General features: G+C 38.0%; 1 protein-coding gene and 1 pseudogene across 8 annotated transcripts in view; both read right to left on the bottom strand.

Annotated features, from left to right (window-relative positions):
* CASK (calcium/calmodulin dependent serine protein kinase) overlaps nucleotides 1-25,712 on the bottom strand; it is a 370,356-nt gene that overhangs the window by 265,378 nt on the left and 79,266 nt on the right. The gene's annotated exons all lie outside the window — the stretch shown is intronic.
* Nucleotides 13,025-13,209, bottom strand: LOC122690923 (annotated as a pseudogene).

Here is a 25,712-nt window from a genome sequence, read left to right as displayed (position 1 = left end):
CTTCAGTGCTCAACCTTCTTTATGGTCCAAATCTCACATCTGTAGAGGACTACTGGAAAAACATAGCTTTGACTAGACAGATCTTTGTGGGCAAAGTGATTCTAAAAATACCCAACGGCAATACCACATGCTCTTCTAGAACCATGACATTCCCCATCAAAACAGGGTGCATTTCCTGTTCTCCTGAGTCTAGGTCACTAAAAATGATATAACTTCAACTTAGTTCTCTATATGTCTTTTGATTTCAACATTTACCCTTAGAACTCAGCTGCCATGCTTTGAGAAAGCCTCTCAACATGGAAGGGCCATGTGAAATGTGGCCAAGAGCCCTAACTAAGGTCTTTAAGTCAACAGCCAGCATCAACTGCCAGATGTGTGAGTGAGTGAACTTGCAGATGACTACATTCCCTAGTCTTCGAAGATCATGCCTCAGACACATGAACATACAAACTCTATTCCTGCTGTGCCCTGTCCAAATTTATGTCTCCCAGAATCTGTGAACATAGTAACATATTATGCCACTAGATTTTGGGGTAATTTGCTATGCAGCCATAGTACCTACAACACCAATGCAATCAGGCAAAATGTTCTGATCAGAGCTGCCTATTAAGCTGTACATGAAAATGAATTTTTGATTCTGTTTTTTTGAGCTAGAGTGACATCACTGATGGTGTTATTTTGTACATTCCATTTCTTGACATATTACCTACGTGCAAACATTTGTTGAGCATTTACATGTATAAAAATTTAAGATTGCTTAAAAGTCAGGTAACTTTCAAAAGGTCAAATCTGAACCTAAGTCTTCCTTTAACTTACTCAGGGCACTATAATTCCTATTACAGTAGTCACCACAGCTATTGGTAACTAGACTGACCAACTAGAATATTTTCGGTGTACCTTTGAAATCTTCCTTCCTTATCCAGTTCTATGGTCTTTCTTCTTGCCATTAATTTCAGCTCTCTTGGTTCCTTCATCCATCATGTCTGCAGTGTGTAATACCTCCCACTATGGTGCAATCCACCCATACAGTTCTCATCTCCTAAATTTTAGGCTAATTACTGCTGCTGAGGGACTTATCAGCATGTTGATAAGTGCTGCTACAAACTCCTCACATCCAGGCACAGCTCAGCCCCTTAGGCAAACTAGCAATTTCTGCTCATATCTCCTTTTCATTCCTCTGAAGTGCAGTTACAAACTCTCTTATCTCTCTACTCTCTATTACCCAATTACTCTCAGTGGGTGGCTCCACTTTCTTTTTTACACACAAATCAGGTTTATCAGCTGAGGGCTTTAATGTCCTCTGCTTTCTCCTTCTGCCTGAAGACCCAACTCTATCCGTGCCCAGTCTTCCTGTTGTCTCAGTGGAAAAGGGGCCCATTTCCCATCTATGCCTTAGACCCAATTTCCAACCTGTTTATCAAAGACCTCTCTCCATCAGTATATCCTTTTGCTTTCTATTAGCTCATTGCCCCCTAGCATAAAAAGATGCTGAAATCCCTCCCATCTTAAACTCTACTCCTATTCCACAGGGCCCTCCACCCACCACTGTCTCTTCTGCCCAGTCTAGTCTCTTGAACATTATTCTGTATTTACTTTCTCTACTTCCATACTTCTTGGGTGGCTCAGACAGTAAAGAATCCATCTGCAATGCAGCAGACCCAGATTTGATCCCTGGATTGGGAAGATCCCCTGGAGAAGGAAATGACAACCCACTCTAGTATTCTTGCCTGGAGAATCCCATGGACAGAGGAGCCTGGCAGGCTACAGTCCATGGGATCACAGTGTCAGCATGACTGAGCAACTAACACACACACACATCCACCCTTACTATCCATTCCTACCTCAGTTCAGTTCAGTTCAGTTGCTCAGTCGTGTCTGACTCTTTGCAACTCCATGGACTGCAGCAGGCCAGGCTTCCCTGTCCATCACCAACTCCCAGAGCTTGCTCAAACTCATGTCCATCGAGTTGGTGATGCCATTCAACCATTTCATCCTCTGTTGTCCCCTTCTCCTCCTGCCTTCAATCTTTCCCAGCATCAGGGTCTTTTCCAATGAGTCAGTTCTTCGCATCAGGTGGCCAAAGTATGGGAGCTTCAGCATCAGTCCTTCCAATGAATATTCAGGACTGATTTCCTTGAGGATGGACTGGTTGGATCTCCTTTCAGTCCAAGGGACTCTCAAGAGTCTTCTCCAACACCACAGTTCAAAAGCATCAATTCTTCAGTGCTCAGCTTTCTTTATAGTCCAACTCTCAAATCCATACCTGACTACTAGAAAAACCATAGCTTTGACTAGATGGATCTTTGCTGGCCAAGTCATGTCTCTGATTTTTAATACTCCTTCCTCAACCTACTACAATCTGGCTTCTATCCCCACCGCAACACTGAAACTGCTTTGGTCAAGGTTCCCACTGATGTCCATGTTGCCAAATTCCATGGACACTGCAGTTATTCTCTCATTTGGTCTCTTTACAGCATGTGAAACCATAGAAAATCTCTCAGCTTCTGTGACAGCATCCTCTGTGACACATGATAATATTCCTATTTTTCTCTCCTCTTTCTGGTTCCTTTCTCTTGACCCATCCCTTCTTAAAAGGTAAGTGTTCCTCAGGATCCTAACCTTGACTGTGTTTTATTTCCACTGTGATCCTTCAATGTCTTGTCTTTGAGCAATCATTTCTATTTCCAGGATTCCATCTGTTACCTACCTGATGATGCTAAAATCTTTCCTCTGTTGCTCCGACATTGGTCCTAAGTTTTAGAGTAAAATTTCTAAGTGCCTACTCATCATCAACATTTATATTTCAAGTGTTCCTCAGACTTAATATGTTCAAAACTCATTTATTCTCCCTGATCCACTTATCATTTGATAGTGTCTCTGTTTTTACAAAACAAATAGCACTGTTATCCATTTGGTTGCATGAACCAAAAATGTGGGTCTTTCTTAAATTTTCCTTGAACTTAAACCCAATACCAAGTTCCACTGATTGAATCTCCTGAATATTCTTCGATTGAGCCCCTCTTCTCTATCAGGGACTATTGCCAAAGCTTGGATTCAGGCGCTTGTCTCTTATGTGGACCACTGCAACTTCCTAGCTGGTTCCCCTTTCTTATCCAGCCTCTACTATGCTACTTTACCGGTCTTCCTAAAATACAAAGCTGACTGTATGACTCTCCGACTTAAAATATACCAATGGCACTCCAGTGTCTAGAGAACACAGTTCAAACTTCTTAGCACTGCTCACAAGACATTCATAACCTAACTGGTGTATCTCTCACGCTTCCCTCCCTTTCAACTCTGACAAAACCAAACTACTTGCATTTTCCTAAACATGCCTTGCTAATAATTCACTGCTCCACATCTTCATGCATATTTTCCCCTTACTTTTCATGGCCCACCGCCACCAAGTCCATGTATGAATTCCTTACCTGTCACAACGGACTGTCATATACCCTCTGTTCAACAGGGAATGCTTATCTTTTTAAATCTGTTCTGCTGTGTGTTAGTTTACTATGGTGGCTGCATGAAACTACTTCAAACCTTGTGACTTAAAACAACATCAAGTTGTTCTCACACAGTTCTGGATGGCAGAACTTCAGTGAGTCTTACAGGGCCAATATCAAGTTGTTAGCAGGGCTGGTTCCTCTGGAGGCTTAAGTGAAAAATCAGGTCCATGTCTCTTACAGTGTCTAGAGGCTGCTGACAATTCTTGGCTTGTGGCCATATCACCCCAAATTCTGCTTGCTTTGTCCAGTTGCCTCTTCCTATAGCCAAGTCTCCATCTTCTTCTCACTTATAAATATCCTTGTGATTATATTGAGCCCAACAGTATGATCCAGGCTTCCCTGATAACTCAGTTGGTAAAGAATCCGCCTGCAATGTAGGAGACCCCAGTTTGATTCCTGGGTTGGGAAGATCCCTTGGAGAAGGGAAAGGCTACCCACTCCAGTATTCTGGCCTGAAGAATCCCATGGACTGTACAGGCCACTGGGTTGCAAAGAGTCGGACATGACTGAATGACTTTCACCTGTATGATCCAGGATAATCTCCCCATCCTAAAATTTTTAATTTCATCACATCTGTGAGATCCCTTTTTGAATGTACAGTAACATATTCACAAGTTCTGGATTCATATATAGACATCTTTGGGCTGTGGGGGAGCATCATTCCACCTTGCACACCTGTAATGATAATAATTTTATATGCCTGCCTCCCTGACAGCACTGTGACTTCCTTTCGGGTGGGTATGTTTTTCTCACTAGCTGACATACAGTAAGAAATTAATAAAGGTCTGTTAAATAAATCTAACAAAGGATTTACATTGGGAAGTAAGAGTTGAAATCAGACTGGTCTCATAATGTCTAGATACCGAACATCAGAAAAATCAAACATCAGAATTTTAATTCAATCCTAAAACAATAGGAAAACAGGGAGAACCACTAATAATTATATGTTCCCCAAGATTGGGAAAAATGATGAAAGTTATAATTAAGGAAGATAAAAATGGTAGTAGTTAGCAGAATAAATTAGATGGGGTGGGACTGGAGAGTATGTAGTAAGATTCCTGCAGTAGTTGGGCAATGAGAAGATTAGGGCCTGATCGAGGTACTGGTAAGTAGGAATGGAAAAGAGAGAGAAAGGTGTAAGATTTATGTTGTTATTAAAAATGATTATAATAACATTATTATAAATGATGTTATTAAAAGTGATAAATTAGCCTTAATAATGAGACAGCTGGTGGCAATACTCCACAATATATCTGTTAGCATTTATATAATGTACAGTATTGAAGAGATTCACCTGATCACACCACTGTCCTTATACCTATGCTTTAAACTTTTATTTTCACAGAAACACGCTGGCTTTTACTTTAACATACAGAGTGATAATGGTTCCAGCAAAACTCATTTGAACATTCAATATTATTCTACACCATCTATTTAGGCAACATATGTGAAACCCTAATATCACAGGAACAAATACCCAACATGGACTAATCCAATACTCTAAATCAAACCGTGGATCTATTCTATTTAAATGGATGATTTTTCAGGTAGAATTTGACTTTTAAACTTTAATTTTGTGGAAGTGATAAAAATCAATACTAAAAATTCTACTTTGAAAGAAATAATATTTAGTTACTAAACATTTCAGGGGAATAAGTAATAGGAGAAAAAGATAAGCAAACAAAGCACTGCCAAGTATTACAGATAGGGTTGCTTGATCAGATAGCCCACCACTGTTATACACTCCATCCCCATGCCATCTACTATCTTTCAGCTCCAAATTCACCCTTCACTGCCTGCCCTGCACTGTTGAAGCTGGACTCTTAAGTATCTTTCCAGCTGGCACAAAAGTAAGCTTTGTCAGTAAAGGGCACTGGAGGAGAAAGAGGTTTGCCCTCTTGGTTCCAACGTTTTTTATTTTTTTTCGGTCAGGCTTCTGCAGTAGGTACAGTGTATTTCCAGTGCCCATTGCCCAGCAGCATGCAGCACCTATCTATGGGCAGGCAACAAGGCAGCAGAGCTTCCTCCAGCAAACTCTCTGGCAGCCAGCTGAAAGTTCAAAGGTGAGACATGTACTCAACTAAGGATGGCTTCCCCTGGACTTTGGAGGGCAAATTTCCAAGTCCCACCACCACAGTGTCTCAGGGAGCTTCTTTGTATCTGTTGACCCAGGGTCATGCCGTCTCCTACAAGGTTTGTATCTCAGCCACACCAGGAGGGAGGCTAGTCATCTGGGAATGTTCTGTTTCAGCTCCTGGGTTTGTGGCTGCTCTCTGTCTGCTATTCTTGTATTTTTCAGAGTTCTCTAGTTCTGACTAGCCAATTCCTCACTATTCAGGTCTCCTGGTAATAATTTATTCATATTAAACTTTGCCTGTTCAAATTACTGTTTTGTTTCTGTTTCTCCTGACTGGACCTGGACTGATACACCACCTCCACTCAGAGGGGAAAAAAAAGGCAAAACCATTCTGACTGGGCTCTAAGAGGCCTTTGAAATAACCAGATTATCTAAAGTGATAAAATATTCCCTGTAGATATCTAAGAAATTCTTTCTGTGGAAGAAATGATTGTCTGGAATTATGGAAATTAAACAGGTCACGTACAGAATCAAAGGAAAGAGACATCAGTTTTAGCATTATTTTAGAATCAAACATTTATAAAAATGTATTATAAACATTTATAAAACATTTATAAAAATGTATTATAAAACCAACTAGCAGCAACTATGTTTCGTTTCCTGAATTTTTCACTTTATCTACACCTGCCTATTCTAATGAAATCAAACTAGATCTGCATTCACCTCTAAGGACCTCCCCACATGAGAATTTTATGACATGTTCAGGACTCTTGAGCTTTCTGGTGGCCATAACACAACTGGTTGACAGATGGTTTGTTCTTCCAAATTGTTTTACAGACCTAAAATTCTTACTAAAAATGAAAAACACTTTATAGTTCAAAAGGTAATCACTACCTGTTTCATTATTAATCTTCTGAGAAGACTGCCAAACCATATTACAAAAAAAAAAACAAAAAACCAGCCTGCCTAAAATAATTTCCCTATCTTTTGATTACCAAAAATATTTAAATTCAGTTTTAATAAACAGTGCCAGACTAGATTTTTAAATAGTTTCTTTCTAACTGTAGAACACAATATGTCCTTATTTTGGTCTCCTGTTTACAGTGACAAATTATGCACTGCTGTTATATGTATCCTGAATTGGTATTTGATGGGGACATTTGATTCTTTGGCAGAATTTTAGTACTACTTTAGAATGGAGTAGCTACCAGCTATTACAACCTCACTCAACAATGAAGGCAACTAAGTTTAACAAATAAAAATTGGAGAAGGGAAGGGCAACCCACTCCAGTATTCTTGCCTGGAGAATTCCATGTACAGAGGAGCCTTGCGGGCTACAGTCCAAGAGGTCACAAAGACTCAGACATGACTGAGTGACTTTCACTTTCAAGTTTAAAAATTACTCAGTGTGGCAGATTAAAGACAGCCAGAAATTAGTCATCATCTCTCCCATTCAGAGGTGAGATCTATTTTCCCCCTCTTTCAGTCTTTAGGTGGGCTACGTGGCTTCTCTGACCAGTAAAATATAGAGGAAATGAAACTATGCCAGTGAACCTGATGGGGCAATTTCATTAATATATCACCCAAGGAAAAGGTCAGTTTTCATTCCAGTCCCAAAGAAGGGCAATGCCAAAGAATGTTCAAACTACCACAAAATTGCATTCATTTCACATGTTAGTAAGGTAATGCTCAAAATGCTTCAAGCTAGGCTTCAGCAGTATGTGAACTGAGAACTTCCAGATGTACAAGCTAGGTTTAGAAAAGGCAGAGGAACCAGAGATCAAATTGACAACATTGGTTGGATCATACAGAAAGCCAAGAGAATTCCAGAAAAACATCTACTTCTGCTTCATTGACTATGCTAAAGCTTTGACTGTGTGGATCACAACTGTGGAAAATTCTTAAAAGAGATAGGAATACCAGACCACCTCACCCATCTCCTGAGAAACCTGTATGCAGGTCAAGAAGCAACAGTTATAACTGGACATGGAACAACGGACTAATTCCAAACTGGGAAAGGAATACGACAAGGCTGTATATTGTCACCCTGCTTATTTAACTTATATGCAGAGCACATCATGTGAAATGCTGGGCTGGATGAATAACAAGCTGGAATCAAGATTGCAGGGAGAAATATCAACAACCTCAGATATGCAGATGATATCACTCTAATGACAGAAAATGAAGAGGAACTAAAGAGCCTCTTGATGAGGGTAAAAGAGGAGAGTGAAAAAGCTGGCTTAAAAGTTGACAGTCAAAAAACTAAGATCATGTGGAGATTCCTTAAAAAACTGGAAATAGAACTGCCATATGACCCAGCAATCCCACTCCTGGGCATACACACTGAGGAAACCAGAACTGAAAGAGACATGTGTACCCCAATGTTCATCGCAGCACTGTTTATCATAGCCAGGACACGGAAGCAACCTAGATGCCCATCAGTAGACGAATGGATAAGAAAGCTATGGTACATATACAGAATGGAATATTACTCAGCCATTAAAAAGAATACATTTGAATCAGTTCTAATGAGATGGATGAAACTGGAGCCCATTATACAGAGTGAAGTAAGTCAGAAAGATAAACACCAATACAGTATACTAACGCATATATATGGAATTTAGAAAGATAGTAACGATAACCCTATATGCAAGCTAGAAAAAGAGACACAAATGTATAGAACAGACTTTTGGACTCCGTGGGAGAAGGCGAGGGTGGGATGATCTGAGAGAATAGCATTGAAACATGTATATTATCAAGTGTGAAACAGATTGCCAGCCCAGGTTGGATGCATGAGACAAGTGCTCAGGGCTGGTGCACTGGGATGACCCAGAGGGATGGGATGGGGAGAGAGGTGGAAGAGGGGTTCAGGATGGGGAACACATGGAAATCCATGGCTGATTCATGTCAATGTATGGCAAAAACCACTACAATATTGTAAAGTAATTAGCCTCCAACTAATAAAAATAAATGAAAAAAAGAAAAACAAAACTAAGATCATAGTATTAGGTTCCATCACTGCACAGCAAATAGAAGGGGAAAAAGTGGAAGCAGTGACAGATTTTATTTTCTTGGGCTCCAACACCACTGCAGATGGTGACTGCAGCCATGAAATTAAAAGATGCTTGCTCCTTGGAAAGAAAGCTATGATAAACCTAGACAGCATATTAAAAAGCAGAGACACCACTTTGTGGACAAAGGACAGTCTAGTCAAAGCTATGCTCTTTCCAGTAGTCATGTAGAGATGTGAGAGTTGGACTATAAAGAAAGCTGAGTGCTGAAGAATTGATGCTTTTGAACTGTTGTGTTGGAGAAGACTCCTGAGAGTCCCTTGGACGGCAAGAAGATCAAACCAGTCCATCCTAAAGGAAATCAACCCTGAATATTCATTGGAAGGACTAACGCTAAAGCTGAAGCTGCAGTACTTCAGCCACCTGATGCGGAAAGCTGACTCATTGGAAAAGATCCTGATGCTGAGAAAGACTGAGGGCAGGAGGAGAAGGGGGCGACAGAGGATGAGATGGTTACATAGCACCACCAACTCAATGGACATGAATATGAACAAACTCTGGGAGATGGTGGAGGATGCAGGAGCCTGGTGTGCTGTAGTCCATGGGGTTGCAAAGAGTTGGACATGACTTAATGAGTGACCAAAAGCAACAAGGTCCATGTCACCATATCACTCTGGCCTTTGGTTGAGACTGGTTTTAAGATCTTGGATTTTGTGGAAGGCTAGACTAATAGTTGTCAAATTTCATTTAAAAGAAGACCTATATATCACTTTATTATAATTCTATCCCTTTAGTCATTCTTGGCTTAATTTGAATAATTAGTTAAGAGGATCTCCTGATAAATTTCCAATTTTTCATGTAAATTGATAAAACTGTTAAGTGCTCTGTGCTGAAGCATTATGTTAAGAGAAAACAAGTTTTACTTTTTTTAAAATTTATTTTAATTGGAAGATAATTGCTTTACAATATTGTGATGGTTTTTGCCATAGTGAAAGTGAAAGTGAAGTCACTCAGTCATGTCAGACTCTTTGCGACCCCATGGACTGTAGCCTACCAGGATCATCAGTCCATGGGATTTTCCAGGCAAGAATACTGGAGTGTGTTGCAATTTCCTTCTCCAGAGAAAACAAGTTTTAAAAGATATTAGTCATGCTTTGATTATCTTAAGACAAAACTCCAACAGAAAGTAGCCACCAGGTAAAATCTAAATGGGAAAGGTAAACACACTTGATGATTTCACTTAATAACCCTGAGAGTAAGTTGAAGAAAAAAATAAACCTGAATATACCCTCAAACTAAATGTGATAGAAATATACACTAAAGAGGGATTTCAATTGGTGAACTAGCCAGATGTAGTCAATATACAGTAAGCCAGAAGGTAAAAGGTTAATAAACCAGCAGGCTTTAATAAACACCCCAGACTTGAGTGGAAAGTTATCTTATTAGCCACTTTGGGGGCAGAGAGTTTATAAAAAGATAATAACTTCCATTAGCATGCTTGATTATTCTACTTTTTTTTTTTGGAAATGTGTTTTGTAACAGTATTAGAAGAAAGGTCTTTCCTGGCAGCTCAGGCGGTAAAGAATCTGCGGGTAATGCAGGAGACCCAGGTTCGATCCCTGGGTCAGGAAGATCCACTGGAGAAGGGAATCACAATCCACTCCAGTATTCTTGCCTAGAGAATCCCGTGGACAGAGCAGCCTGGCAGGCTACCGCCCATGGGGTTGCAAAGAGTCGGACATGCACACATTAAAAGAAAAAGCAACTAATGCACACATTAAAAGAAAAAAAAACTTCATGTCTTATCAGAGCTTAAAAAACTAACTTTATTATAGTTTTATTTTTTTTTTTAAAGAGGAAGATGAAATAATTAAAATAAACAAATGGAAATGGTAGACTCAGGTGAGAAAGATGAAGATAATCAGAATGAATCTAGGATGAATCACAGTGGAGGATAGGCAAATTATGGCCTACCTACAATGTGCTAAGCAAAGCTGAGGTGCTTCATAGTTTTCATCATCCTTACTCTTTGAATCAGCTCTCTGAGGACAGTAATACTACCCTCACTTGACACCTAGGAAAGTTGATGTTTATGGAACTTAAGGTCACATCACACAGGACAGATCTGGAATGTCTGACTGAAACTCTTCCCATGCTTTTCCTATAATGGATCTATAAGAAAACCTGTAAAACCTTTAGCTATAACCTACTTAATATTTAGTAACATCAAACTTTACATGAATTTAATAAGAACAAGATAGTATTGTTTTTAGCCTTGTGCAAGACACTGATGTTTTCAAATAACATAAAGGGAGGTGATGAAATTAAAAAGATAAAGCCTAGATTCCCAAGGTCATTAAAAGAAAAAAAAATCACTGAAGAAACAATTGCAAGAAAGACTTGGTAACATTTTCATTCAGATATTAGATGTGCTAAAAATGTATACACTATAGAGACAAATTGGCAAAGCTTTTCAGAAAACCTGTATTGCTTATAAACTCTGCACTAAAAAATGAGTAATTTGGAAATCATTCCCAAACAGAGAAGGAAATGGCAACCCACTCCAGTATTCTTGCCTAGAAAATCCCACGGACCGAGGAACCTGGCGGGCTACAGTCCATGGGGTTGCAAACATCAGACACGACTCAGTGACTAAACCACCACCCACCACCCAAACAGCAGTCTTAAAATTCTCTGGCAGGTATTTCTGAAGAGTATACAGAATAGATAAACTCTACCTTGTTTACGGGGATGAAATATAAGCGAGACAAAATAAAGGTAAACACCATAGACAATGCCAGGCCAATTCAAACGTGCATGCATGTGTGCCAAGTCGTGTCCAACTCTTTGCGACTCTTTGGATTGTTAGCTTGCCAGGCTCCTCTGTTCATGGAATCCCTGAGGCAAGAATACTGGACCAGGTGACCATTTCCTCCTCCAAGGGATCCTCCCCACCCAGGAATGGAACCCGCGTCTCCTGGGTCTCCTGCACTGCAAGTGGATTCTTTACCTGCTGAGCCATCAGGGAAGCCAATTCAAATAGACTAGTGGAATTCTTCCCAAAGCATTTCAGAAATGGCGCTTCTTATGTTGAAACTTTAGATTCGCTTTGAACGAAATGCCTCAGCATTATTTCCTAAGCACCCAGTAAAAATACCAAAACAAGATTCATCTGTGTCTTGAGTTGCTCTCCTTGGTTATTTACTATCAAGAGCAAGGATTATCTGTCTGGATTACTAGATTTCAAGGTACCCATGTTTGATTCCTAAATATACTCACCCTGGTACTTAGCATTCTGCATAGAATAGGTACCTAATGAGCCTTTACCCATTAAGACTGATGAGTACTTCTGTGAACTAATAAACAAGATTCTCACTAGGCAAAATGCAAATATCTAAATGGTCTAGAGAAATCGTTATCTCTGACCAGAAAAGCTGACAAGATAAAATGGTTCCATTCTTTCCCCTAGGACACTGTATACCTATTCCTTGTACATAAGTTGTAAATGCACAGCTGGAATTTTCGGTGAACTCACCCATGTAACCAGTACCCAGATCAAGAAACAAGATGACCAGCAAGCATGTCAGAAGCCGCTATATTATGCTCCCTGCCAATCACTACCACCCCGAAAAAGTAACTACTATTTTGATATGTCTAAATATCTATGACATTTGATAAATCTAAATGTCATAGATTACTTATGCTATTTTTGTACTTTAAATAAATGGAACCATAGGGTAGGTAGTCTTTCATGCCTGGCTTCCTTCACTCATCATTTTGCTCATGAGATTCATCTATGTTTCATATGTAACAAAGGTTCATCCATCCTCTTTACTTTGTAGTATGTTGGTGCAAATGTAATTGTGGTTTTGGATTGTGATTTTTAAATCATTATGACTAGGCTCAAACACATCTTTATTAATTAAAATAGGAACCATTACAATCAACATATTTTTACCAACAAGAAATAAGTTAGTTTATTCCTGTAGCATGAAAATCTGTGCTTCGGGATTCGACAAACTCTTGGAAAGCATTTTCTGCCTCCTGCTGGTTGTGGAAGCATTTTGCATGCAAAAAGTTGTCGAGGAGCTTGAAGAAGTGAAAACTGGTTGGTGAGAGGTCAGGTGAATACGGCAGATGAGGCGAAACTTCATAGCCCAATTTGTTCAACTTTTGAAGTGTTGGTTGTGTAATGTGCATTGTTGTGGAGAAGAACTGGGCCCATTTTGTTGACCAATTCTGACTATAGGCATTGTGGTTTTTGCTGAATCTCAATGATTTGTTGAGCATACTTCTCAGATGTAATGGTTTTGCCAGGATTCAGAAAGCTATAGTGGATCAGACTGGCAGCAGACCACTAAACAGTGACCAAGACTTTTTTTGGGTGCAAGTTAGGCTTTGGAAAGTGCTTTGGAGCTTCTTCTTGGTTCAACCACTGAGCTGGTTGTCACTGGTTGTTGTACAAAATCCACTTTTCATCACACAAGAAATGGTTTGTTGTTGTTGCATAGAATAAGAGAAGATGATGCTTCAAGATGACAATTTTTCTTTCAATTAGCAATAATTGCGCCTTGGATAAACCTCACTGGCTACAATACTGCCACTGCACAAAGCTTGACAATTTTTCTTGACTTGCGGTCAGCTCATGAGGCATCCACTTATCAAGCTTTTGCACCTTTCCAATTTGCTTCAAATGCCTAATGACAGTAGAATGGTTGACACTGAGTTTTTTGGCAATTTCTCACATAGTTGTAAGAGGATCAGCTTTGATGATCCTCTCAGTTGATCTTTGAGAACTAATGATGGCCAGTTATTACACTCCTCATCTTCAAGGTGGTCTTCTCCTTTGCAAAACTTCTTGAACCACCCCTGCACTGTATGTTCATTAGCAGTTCCTGGGCCAAATATGTTGCTGATGTTTTGCAAGTTATCTCTGCTGCTTTATAACCCATTTGAACTTGAATAAGAAAATCACTTGAATTTGCTTTTGGTCTAATATCATTTCCCTTCCCTAGTCTAAAATATAAAATAAATAGCAAGTAATGTCATTAGCAAAAAAAACAAAAGAAAAAAAGCAAGAAATGCACAGTAAAATGATATATGACATAACCAAATTTATTTAAGAATATATTCCAATATCAAACAGCAAAGTTCAACAATGCAAAATGGCAATTACTCTTGCACCAACCTAATAGCACTCCACTGTATGAATATACTACAATTTATTTATGCCATTCTACAGCTATTGGACATTTGGATTATTTCCAATTTAGGACTAGTATAATTCTGCTAAAAGCATTCTTGTACATGTTTTCTGGTGGACATCCATTGAGGAATTTCTGATGGGTATATATCTAGGAGTGAAAATGCTAGGTTGTTAAAGTATATACACATCAGTTTTGGTCTCTATTCCTAAATAGCTTATCAGAGTGGTTGAACTAATTTATACCCTTATTACAGTGAGTTTTGGTGGTTCTATGTCTTCACCAACATTTGAAATTGTCATTTTCAGTTTTTAGTAACATGGTTGGGAAAGCAGTGGTAATACCCTGTGGTATTAATTTGCATGTCTCTGATGACTAATGACGTAGTGTATAGTTTACTAATCATTTGAATAAATTTATTTTCCTGAAATATTTTCCAAGTCCTTTGTCCATTCCTGAGACTTCCTGATCTTTCTCTGGGATCTCTACAGAAATTACTTTCAGGATACCTAGGCTTGAATTTCTCATATAAGAAGGGTACCACCCACTACCATAACTAATTATATGACCTCATTATAGCAAGCTGCCAAGCGAGCTTCCACACCAAAGTAGTCTGGATATGCTAGAGTGCTAAGTCAGGTAAGAAGAGATAGATAAGCACAGTATTAAAATCATGTGATAATCAAAGTATTAGAATTAGGACTCCAACTTTGGAGTTGTAACCATCAAAGTGTAACAACAGCCTATTCACTTTTTACAGATGTAATCTTTGCAAAAGAGCATAAACTTTCTTCTTTTCATCAACTATTACACTGTTCTTTTGTCATCCTGAGTATGCGTGAGTGAGTGAGTGTGTGTGTGGGCATGCTCAGTTGTTTCTGATTCTCTGTGACCCCATGGACTATAGCCTATCAGGCTCCTCTATCCATGGAATTTTCCAGGCAAGAATACTCTAGTGGGGTGCCATCTCCTCCTCCAGAGGAGTTGGTATCAATATAATTTTGAGACTTGCTGTTTCTTTTTTTCTATTGGAACCATATGTTCTATTTTATTTGTGTGCTCAGTTGTATCCAATTCTCTGCAATCCCATGGACTTGTAGTCTGCCAGGCTCTGCTGTCCATGGGATTTCCCAAGCAAGAATACTGGAGTGGGTGGCGATTTCCTGCTCTAGGGGATCTTCCTGACCCAAGGATCAAACCCACATTTCCTGCATTGGCAGGTGGTTTCTTCACTACTGACCACCTGGAAAGCTCATCCCTAGAATCTTCAGTAAATTCACAAAACTTACATGACATTCCTTCACTCACTCAATAAATACGTACTGAATATCTACTTTGTGTCAGACATAGGTTTAGATGTTCAGAGTAAAGTTGTGAAGAAAACAAGGAAAAATTTCTGTCTCCAATCCACACACACGTTTTGTTTGTGGCAGAGGAGGCATATGAACACAAAGGTAGCTACACTCTAGGATACAAAGCCTGAGGACTAACAGTCTGATATGTATGGAAAAAATGGGCATTAGAGTCCAAAAGGCAGACCAACTTGGGTTCAACTGGCTCTATCATTTCTGTTCATCAATCAAAAAGTTCTCTCACTTCTCTAATCCTCAATATCATCATATTCAAAATGTAGATAACATATTTTGCAGGATTTCTTGGAAGAGTAGATGAGATGACATACATAACAACAGGCCTAGCATTTTAAACAGTAAGGGATCTGGACATGGCAGCAATGAAAAGGGGAATATGCCTATTCATTTGGTTACTGGTGAAATTTTCACTACAAAGAGAAACAAAATTGATTCTGTTTATACATATTACTGCTTTTTTTGATGTACTACTACCAAAATCATTTAATTATAACTATACAGTCAGTTATTCATGCTGTTGAAGAGGTGAGCAGTTAAGATTACAAAGCAAAAATTCATATGACAGAAAATTTTTTATTTATTTATTTTTTTACCACTCAGCAAAAATTTAGTGGCTAAGTTTACTATCAAGCTAAGTAAATCTCCAAACCCAGCCATTCGCCTTGTGCAAATCAGATTTAGGCTTTAGTCAAATTACAACTTATTTCTAATCAAGGTCTTTCAAGACTCAGAAGTTGATTCCAAGCTTATCCATGAAAGGTTCCACTGTAAAAGTTTGATTTTTACTTATATAGTCCTTGGGTATATCCTCTTTCTGACTTGAAGTACCTATGATTTTCTATGAGACTAAAAACAAATGTGATCTCAAATGAAATGTACAGTTTTTATACAAATACCTAAGAAATAATTTCTACTGGGTTGTTTTATAAGTGATGGAACTGGTTTCTAAAAGGAGAGTAACCTAATAATAGGAACCAGCAATTCGAGACTCTCCACTGATGAAGACTGACCTAGATTTGAAGGCCCTGATTACAGATCACCATAACAAATGTAATAGTGAAAAAGTCTGAAATACTGAGGGAATTACCAAATGTGACAAAGGGACATAAAGTGGGCAAACACTTTGGAAAAATAGTGCTGATATACAGACTTGTCCAAGGTAGGGTTGACACAAGCCTTCAATTTGTAAAAAATGCAATATCTGCAAAGGTCAATAAAGCAAAGGGCAATAAAACAAGATGTCTATATATACTGTTGATTCATTAATATTGAACTTCGGCCAACAGTCCTATAACTCATGCCTGACTAAGCTTATCTAACACTTGAATTTTCTCTGTAGGGCACAATGCGACCTTACTGTGCTTATGAACACTAGACAATACTTTTAGTACTATTCTTGGGGACCACCTGAAGCAGCAAACTAACACAAAGTTGCAAAATATATATATATATATATATATAGCACTAAATAGATCATAAAAGAACCCTTGTTTATATCATGAGAGCCAGAACAAGAAGGCAGAGTGTGGCCTGTTCGACCTCAGCTGGGAATGTGTGCACAGGGTGATTCAAATTTTTTGTCACTCTGCACATGTCTGTGAATGACTGTGAAAGTGCCAAGCATATTCATTTTGGGGTTACAAATAAATTCTAGCCAGTAAGCAAATTTGCAAACACAGACTCTCTGAATCAGGATAGACTGTCCATAAATGTTCATAGCAGCATCGTGCATAATAGCTAAAAATGATACAATCCAAATGTCATTAACTAATACATGAATACATAAAATGTGGTACATCCACACAAGGGAATGTTATTTGGCTCTATAAAGGAATGAAGTACTGGTATATGCTACAACTTGGATGAACCCTGAAGACACGTTAAGTGAAAGAAGCCAGGCACAAAGGTCACATATTGTATGATTCTATTTATACGGAATGGCCTCAATAGGCAAATCCACAAGAGAGAGAAAGCAGATAAGTGGTTGACAGAGGCTGGGGAGGGGTTAGATAACATGTGTCTACTAATGGGAATGGGGTTTCTATTAGGGGTAATGAAAATGGCCTGGAAACAGACAGTGATGAGGGTTGCACAAGCCTGTGAATATACTAAAAGCAAATGAATTGTATAATTTAAAGAGGTAAATTTTATGGGATATGAATTTATCAAAAAAAGCTATTATGAAAATAGACTGCACTCCAAATATGCTCAAATTTTTGTGGCTTAATTATCCATTTTGTGGATGAGCATATAGATCATGAGAAAAGTTTAAAAAGATTTTTTTTCATTTTAAAATTATCATACTTAACAGAAAGTGCAAAGATAGTACAGAGAGGTTCTTAACTCACTCTCTCCCTGGTGGTAACACCTTTTGTAGCTAAGTGAAAGTGTTAGTCACTCAGTCACGTCTGACTCTGCAACCCCAGGGACTGTAGCCCACCAGGCTCCTCTGTGCACGAGATTCTTCAGGCAAGAACTCTGGAGTGGGTTGCTATTCCCTTCTCCAGAGGGTCTTCCTGACCCAGCGATCGAACCTGGGTCTCCCGCATTGCCAGCAGATCCTTTACCATCTGAGCCACCAGGGAAGATCCCTTATGTACCTAACTGTAGTATAATATAAAAACCGGGAAAGTGAAATTGGTAAAAACAACAGGCCTTATTCAGATTTCACCAGTTTTACATGAACTCATGTGTATGTGTAGAGCTAATTAATTTTATCACAATGTGTAAATTCACATAGTCACCACAACAGAGACATAGAACTGTTCCACAAAGATCCCCCACAACAGTCCTAACATACTACCCTTTATAGTCACACCTACCCCTCTTCATGCTCCTCACACAAGCTTTGTGGTTCCCAGCACCTGACAGTCATTAATCTGTCTTCCAGTTCTATAATTTTATCACTTTGAAACCTATACAAAGAAAATAATACAGTATATGACCTTTACAAATAGTTTTTAAAAATACAGCATTAATTCCCTTGAGATTTTTAAATACAGCATAATTCCCAAATTCCCAAATAGCTGTATGCGTCCATAGGTTTCTAGTCTTCTTTCTTCTTTCTGCTGAGTAGTAGTCCATGGTATGGATGTACCACAGTTTGGTTCGTCATTAACCCATTGTGGGACATTTCAGTTCTTTCTAAATTTTACCTCCTTCAGATAGAACCGCTATGAAAACCTGATTGCAGGTGTTGGTGTGAAAACAGGTGTTCCTTTCTCTGGGATGTACATTTCCCTGGAGTACAATACCTAGACTGTATGGCAAATTGTTTTTCCATAGTGACTATACAACTTTAAATTCCAAACAGCAACATATGAAAGATGCAGTTTCCCTATATCCTTGCCAGATATGGTGCTCTCATTTTAAAAAATTTCAGCTGTTCTAATAGTTGTGTAGTGATACCTCACTGTGGCTTAAATTTGTACTCTAATGATGTCGAACATATTTTCATGTGCTTGGGAGGAACCTGTACAATCCTTTTTGGGAAAATGTTTCTTTTACCCACTGCCTAATTAGATGATTTCTCTCCCTTATGTCCTACTTCCTCCTGTAAATGCACATGCTCTTTGTCTATCTCCCTTTATTACTGTTGAGATTCTTTTTTTTGTTTTAATCTACAAACTGTGAATTTGGTATCATGTCTAAGACCTTCGTCTACCAGGTCCCAAAGATTTTCTAGGATGTCTTTAAAAAGTTCTGGAATTTTATGTTTTACATGTAAATCTAGCATTCAGTTTGAATTAATTTTTAAATAAGATGTGAGGTACAATTTTTGGCCTATGGATAGCTAATTGCTCCACTACTGTTAAAATATAAAACACCCTATCTGTTCTTCATTGAATAGGATTTGAACCTTTCTCAAAAATCAGTTGGTTGTATCTATGTGGGGCTACTTCTGGGCAATCTAATGTGCTGCAATGAACTATGTGTCTATTGCTCTGCCAGTACTACACTTAAATAACTATAGCCATATAAGTCTTAAAATGGGGTGAATGATTTGTCTCATTTCATTATAATTTTTTCAAAATTTCCTATGCTTTTGTCTTTCCATATGAGGATAAGCTTTCTATATCCACAGCAAATCTTCCTGGGGTTTTAACTGGAACTGGAGCAAATCTAGAGAGTAATTTGGGGAGAAATGACATCTTTACTATATTGAGCCTTCCAACCCATGAACACAGTACATTTCTCCATTTATTTAGATCTTTGATTTCTTTCATCAGAGTTCTGTAGTTTTTTAACATATATGGCTTCTACAGGTTTAGTGGGATTTATACCTAAGAATTTCATTTTGCTTTGGGTGATTGCAAATAGTATTTTGTTTTTAACTGTAGTTTCCAGGTGTTCTTTGCTAGTATATAGGGATACAGGAATATAATTTTGCTATGTTCATCTCATATTATTGATAAACTCACATTAGCTTTAAGAGGTTTGTTTTTTGGTAATTCTTTGTGATTTTGTACAAAGACTTTCATGTCATTTGCAAATATGAGCAATTTAATTTCTTCCTTTCCAATCTAAATGCTTCTATTTCCTTTTCCTGTCTGACTGAGGTGGCTTTCAGCATTAGGCTTAATAAGAATGGTCACCGTACACATCCTTTGTTCCCATTCTGAGGAGAAAATCATTTTGAGTATATTTTTCCAAAAGATGTAAGGTCTAGATTCTAGATGGTCTAGATTCTTCAATCTAGATTCAATGTCTAGATTCTTCTTTTTGGCATGTGGATATATAGATGTTCCAGCAGCATTTGTTGAAAAGACTATCCTTTCTCCATTGGATTCCTTTTGCTACTTAGTTAAAGACCAGCTGACTCTATTTGTATGGATCTACTTCTGGGCTCCCTTTTATATTCCATTAATCTATTTGCTGGCTCTTTCACAAATACCACACTGTCTTGATTACTGTAGCTTTAAAGTAAGCATTGAAGTTGAATAGTGTCAGTTCACCAACTACGTTCTTTTCATCTTCTTTGATTTCTACCATGAGTTTTACCCAGTTTTCTTTGCACAGAGCTTGTATGTTTTATTAAATTTACACATTTAAGTATTTCAGTATTTTTACTGCTAATGTAATGGCACTGTATTTTGAATTTCAAATTCCAATTGCACATTGTTTATATACAGGAAAACAGTTAACTTCCGTATATCAACTGTGGGACTTGAAACCTTTCTACAATCACTCATTAGTTCTAGGAGGTTCTTGTTGTTAATTCTTTGAGATTTTCTACATAGACAGTCATATCATCTGATGATAAAGTTTTATTTCTTCTTTCCCAAACTATATAGCATTAATTTCCTTATCCTGTCATATTGCATTAGCTAGGACTTCCATGTAGGAAGCTGAATAGTTGTGGTAAGCAGGGACATCCTTGCTTTGTTCCCAATTAAGAGAGAAAGCATCTATTGTCTTATCAATAAGTACGATGTTGGCTATAGGGTTTTGTTTTTTTTTTTTAAATAGCTCCTCTTTATTAGGTTGAAGAAGTTTCCTTCTGTTTGTATGTTGCTGGAAGTTTTTATTCGTGAATGGGTATTACATTTGTCAAATACTTTTTCTGCATATATTGATATGATCAAGTGATTTTTCTTCTCTGTCCTATTACATGATAGCTTACAGTAATTGATTTTTGAATGATGAACCAGCCTACTGTACCCTTCATTTCTTTTTTTTTTCCTTTATATTTATTAGTTGGAGGCTAATTACTTTACAATATTGTAGTGGTTTTTGCCATACACTGACATGAAACAGCCATGGATTTACATGTGGTCCCCATAATATTCTACTGTAAGTAATGTTTCATTTTGTTTATCCATTCATCAGTTGACAAACCTTTCATTTGTTTCCACAGTTAGGATACAGTGAATGAATAATGCTGCTATAAACATTTGTGTACCAGGTTTTGCATCAACACATATTTTCAATACTCAGGAACATACCTTGGAGTGGAATTGCTAGGTTATAGGATAAGTCTATGTTTAACTTTTGAGGAACTGCCACACTGTTTTCCATAGTAGTTCTACCATTTTATATTCCTGCCAGTAACATATGAGGATTCCAATTTTTCACACCCTTGCCAACATATGTCCCTGTCTTTTGAGTATAGCCATCCTAGTAGGTGTATCTCATTATGGTTTAGATTTCCATTTCCCTAATGATGCTGAGCATACTTTGACATGTTTATTGACAACCCTTAAATCTTCCATTCCCAAGAAAACGAAATGCAAAAAAAGCAAAATGGCTGTCTGAGGAGGCTGTACAAATGGCTGTGAAAAGAAGAGAAGTGAAAAGCAAGGGTGAAAAGGAAAGATATACCCATTTGAATGCAGAGATCCAAAGAACAGCAAGGAGAGATAAGGAAGCCTTCCTCAGTGATCAGTGCAAAGAAATAGAGGAAAACAATAGAATGGGAAAGACTAGAGATCTCTTCAAGAAAATTATAGATACCAAGGGAACATTTCATGCAAAGATGGGCTCAATAAAGGACAGAAATGGCAGGGATCTAACAGAAGCAGAAGATATTAAGAAGAGGTAGCAAGAATACACAGAAGAACTATACAAAAAAGATCTTCACGACCCAGATGATGGTATGATCACTTACCTAGAGCCAGATATCCTGGAATGTGAAGTCAAGTGGGCCTTGGGAAGCATCACTATGAACAAAGCTAGTGAAAGTGATGGAATTCCAGTTGAGCTATTTCAAATCCTGAAAGATGATGCTGTGAAAGTGCTGCACTCAATATGCCAGCAAATTTGGAAAACTCAGCAGTGGCCACAGGACTGGAAAAGGTCAGTTTTCATTCCAATCCCAAAGAAAGGCAATGCCAAAGAACGCTCAAACTACTGCACAATTGCACTCATCTCACATGCTAGTAAAGTAATGCTCAAAATTCTCCAAGCCAGGCTACAACAATACGTGAACTGTGAACTTCCAGATGTTCCAGCTGGATTTAGAAAAGGCAGAGGAATCAGAGATCAAATTGCCAACATCCGTCAGATCATCAAAAAAGCAAGAGAGTCCAGAAAAACATCTACTTATGCTTTATTGACTATGCCAAAGCCTTTGACTGTGTGAATCACCACAAACTGTGGAAAATACTTCCAGAGATGGGAATACCAGACCAGACCACCTTACCTGCCTCTTCAGAAATCTGTATGCAGGTCAGGAAACAACAGTTAGAGCTGGACATGGAACAACAGACTGGTTCCAGATAGGGAAAGGAGTACGTCAAGGCTGTATACTGTCACCCTGCTTATTTAACTTATATGCAGACTACATCATGAGAAACGCTGGGCTGGATGAAGCACTAGCTGGAATCAAGATTGTCAGGAGAAATATCAATAACCTCAGATATGCAGATGACACCACCCTTATGGCAGAAAGTGAAGACCTAAAGAGCTTCTTGATGAAAGTGAAAGAGGAGAGTGAAAAAGTTGGCTTAAATCTCAACATTCAGAAAACTAAGATCATGGCATCTGGTCCCATCACTTCATGGCAAATAGATGGGGAAACAGTGGAAACTGTGACAGACTTTATTATCTTGGGCTCCAAAATCACTGCAGATGGTGACTGCAGCCATGAAATTAAAATACGCTTACTCCTTAGAGGAAAAGTTATGACCAACCTAGACAGCATATTAAAAAGCAGAGACATTACTTTGCCAACAAAGGTCTGTCTAGTCAAAGCTATGGCTTTTCCAGTAGTCATGTGTGGATGTGAGAGTTGGACTGTGAAGAAAGCTGAGCGCAGAAGAATTGATGCTTTTGAACTGTGGTGTTGGAGAAGACTCTGGAGAGTTCCTTGGACTGCAAGGCGATCCAACCAGTCCATCCTAAAGGAAATCAGTCCTGAATATTCACTGGAAGGGCTGATGCTGAAGCTGAAACTCCGATACTTTGGACACCTGATGCAAAGAACTGACTCATTTGAAAAGACCTTGATGCTGGGAAAGATTGAAGGTGGGAGAGGGGGATGACAGAGGATGAGATGGTTGGATGGCATCACCAACTCAATGGACATGAGTTTGAGTAAACTCCATGAGTTGGTGATGGACAGGGAGGCCTGGTGTGCTGCAGTCCATGGGGTTGCAAAGAGTTGCAAAGTGACTGAACTGAACTGAAATTTTCTTTGAAGAAATGTCTATTCGAACCAATTATTGATTTTAACTGAGTGTCTTTTTATTGACTTTTCAGTGGTCTTTGTATATTTCAGATAATATATCCTTCTTAGATACATGATTTGGAAATGTTTTCTCCCATCCTGTGTCTTATCTTTTCACTTTCTTGACAGTGTCCTTTGAAGCACAAAAGTTTTCCATTTTGATGAAGTCCAAGTTATTTATGTTTTTCTTTGGTTGCTTGTGCTGTAGGTTTCACACCTACAAAACCATTACTTAATTCAAGGTTATAATTTATTCTCATGTTATCTCCTAAAAGCTTTATAATTTTAACTCCTACATTTAAATTTTTATCTATTTTGAATTAATTTTTGTATATAGTACATGATAGGGGGCCAGCTTTGTCATTTTGTCCACCTGTCCTAGTACCTCTGATTTGGAGAGATTATTCTTTCTTCATTGAGTCACCTTGGGACTGTTGTGGAAAATAATTTGACTGTAAATGTATGGCTTATTATTAGATTCTCAATTTACTTCCATTAGTCTATACGTCAATCCTTTATGCCAGTACCACACACTATGTGTATTAAAGTAGCTTTGCAGAAAACTTTAAATGGGGAAAATGTGAGTCCAACTTTGTCCTTTCCCCTCAAGATTATTATGGATATTCGGTGTTCCCTTGGCTTTCTGTGTTAATTTTATAACCAGCTTTGCAATTTCTACAAAAGTGACGGCAAGAATTTTGACAGGGATTGCATCAAATCTGTAGATCAATCTGGGAATACTATTATCAAAATAATATTAGGTCTTCTGAATGATGAACATGGGATGGATCTCCATTTACTATATCCTTAGTTTTTCAATAATATTTTATCTTTTTTATTAAAAAGATTGTTTTTGGCTGCACTGGGTCTTCACCGCTGTGCACAAGCTTTCTCTAGTTGCAGAGAGCAGGACCTGTGTGTTGCAGTCTGTGAGCTTCTCACTGCAGTGGCTTCTCTTGTGGAGCACAGGCTCTAGGTACCTGTGCTCCAGTAGTTGACGTACGTGGGCTCAGAAGTTGTGGCTTGCGGGCTCCACAGTGCTAGCTCTGTAGTTGTGGCACATAGGCTTTATTGCTCCACAACATGTGGGAGATCCCCAAACCAGGGATGGAATTGTATACCATGCCTTGGCAGGCAGATTCCCAACCACTAGACCACTAGGGAAGCCCCTCAGCAGTATTTTATTCTTTTCAGTTTACAAATGTTATATTTAATATTTCCTTGTCAAATATAATTATTTTATTCTCTTTAGTGCTATATTAAGTACATTTGTAGTCTTAAATTCATTTTTATATTGATCCTGTATCCTGCAACCTTCCTAAACACATTTATCAAAATTATATCAAATACACATTTTTTGGTGGATTTTTTAGAGTGCCCTACATACATGATCAAGTCTTCTGCAAACAGAAGAAGTTTTATTTCTTCCTTTCCAATCTGGATACATTTCTTTTTCTTGCATAATTTCCTGACTGAAATTTCCAGTATAATGTTGAATAACAGTACAAAGCACTGACATCTTTGGTTTATTTGTGATTTAGAGGGAAAGCATTCAGTCATACATTATCAAATATGAAGTTAGCATTATTTTTCTTAAACACTTTTACTCACGTTGAAAAACTTCCCTTCAACTCCCAGTTTGTTGAGTGTTTTTTTTTTTAATCATCAAAGAATATTGGATTTTGTTAAGTGCCTTTTCTGTATCTATTGAGATGATCATATGGATTTTGTCTTTTCTTCTATTAAGATGTATCACATATTGATTATTTAAAATGTTCAACCAAGCTTGTATTTTGAGTATAAACTCCACTTACTCATTGCATACAATGGCTTACCAAAATAGCTTGAGATAATTAACATACCATATATTTTGCCTACAAAATGTACAATTTAATGGATTTTAGCATATTCAGTCATGTAATCACCACATTCAATTTTTGATCATTTAATTACCTCAGAAAGAAATCCTATACCCATTAAAAGTACTCTTTACATTCCACTTTTCTCCAGATCTTGGCAGCCACTTATCTACTTTCTTCTGTTACTGTATGTTTGCCTATTTGAGACATTTTATATCAAAAGCATATATAATATGTGGTCTCTTGTGATTAACTTCTTTCATTTAGCATGATGTATTCAAGATTTATCCATGTTGTATATTATATTAATATATGTTTCCTTTTAATTGCCGAATAACAATCCATTTGATGGATATACCACATTTTCTCTAACCATTCATCAGTTGACATTTGGGTTCCAACTTTTAGCTATTATGAATAATGCTATTAATATTCTTATACAAGGTTTTCTGTGGACATCTTTTATTTCTTCTGGGTTTATGCCTAAGAGTAAAACTGCTGGGTTATGTACTAACTCA

Source organism: Cervus elaphus, chromosome X, assembly GCF_910594005.1.
Source record: "Cervus elaphus chromosome X, mCerEla1.1, whole genome shotgun sequence".
Taxonomy (NCBI): Eukaryota; Metazoa; Chordata; class Mammalia; order Artiodactyla; family Cervidae; genus Cervus; species Cervus elaphus.
The sequence above is the reverse complement of the archived record's forward strand: the minus strand, read 5'-3'. Positions and strand labels throughout refer to the sequence as shown.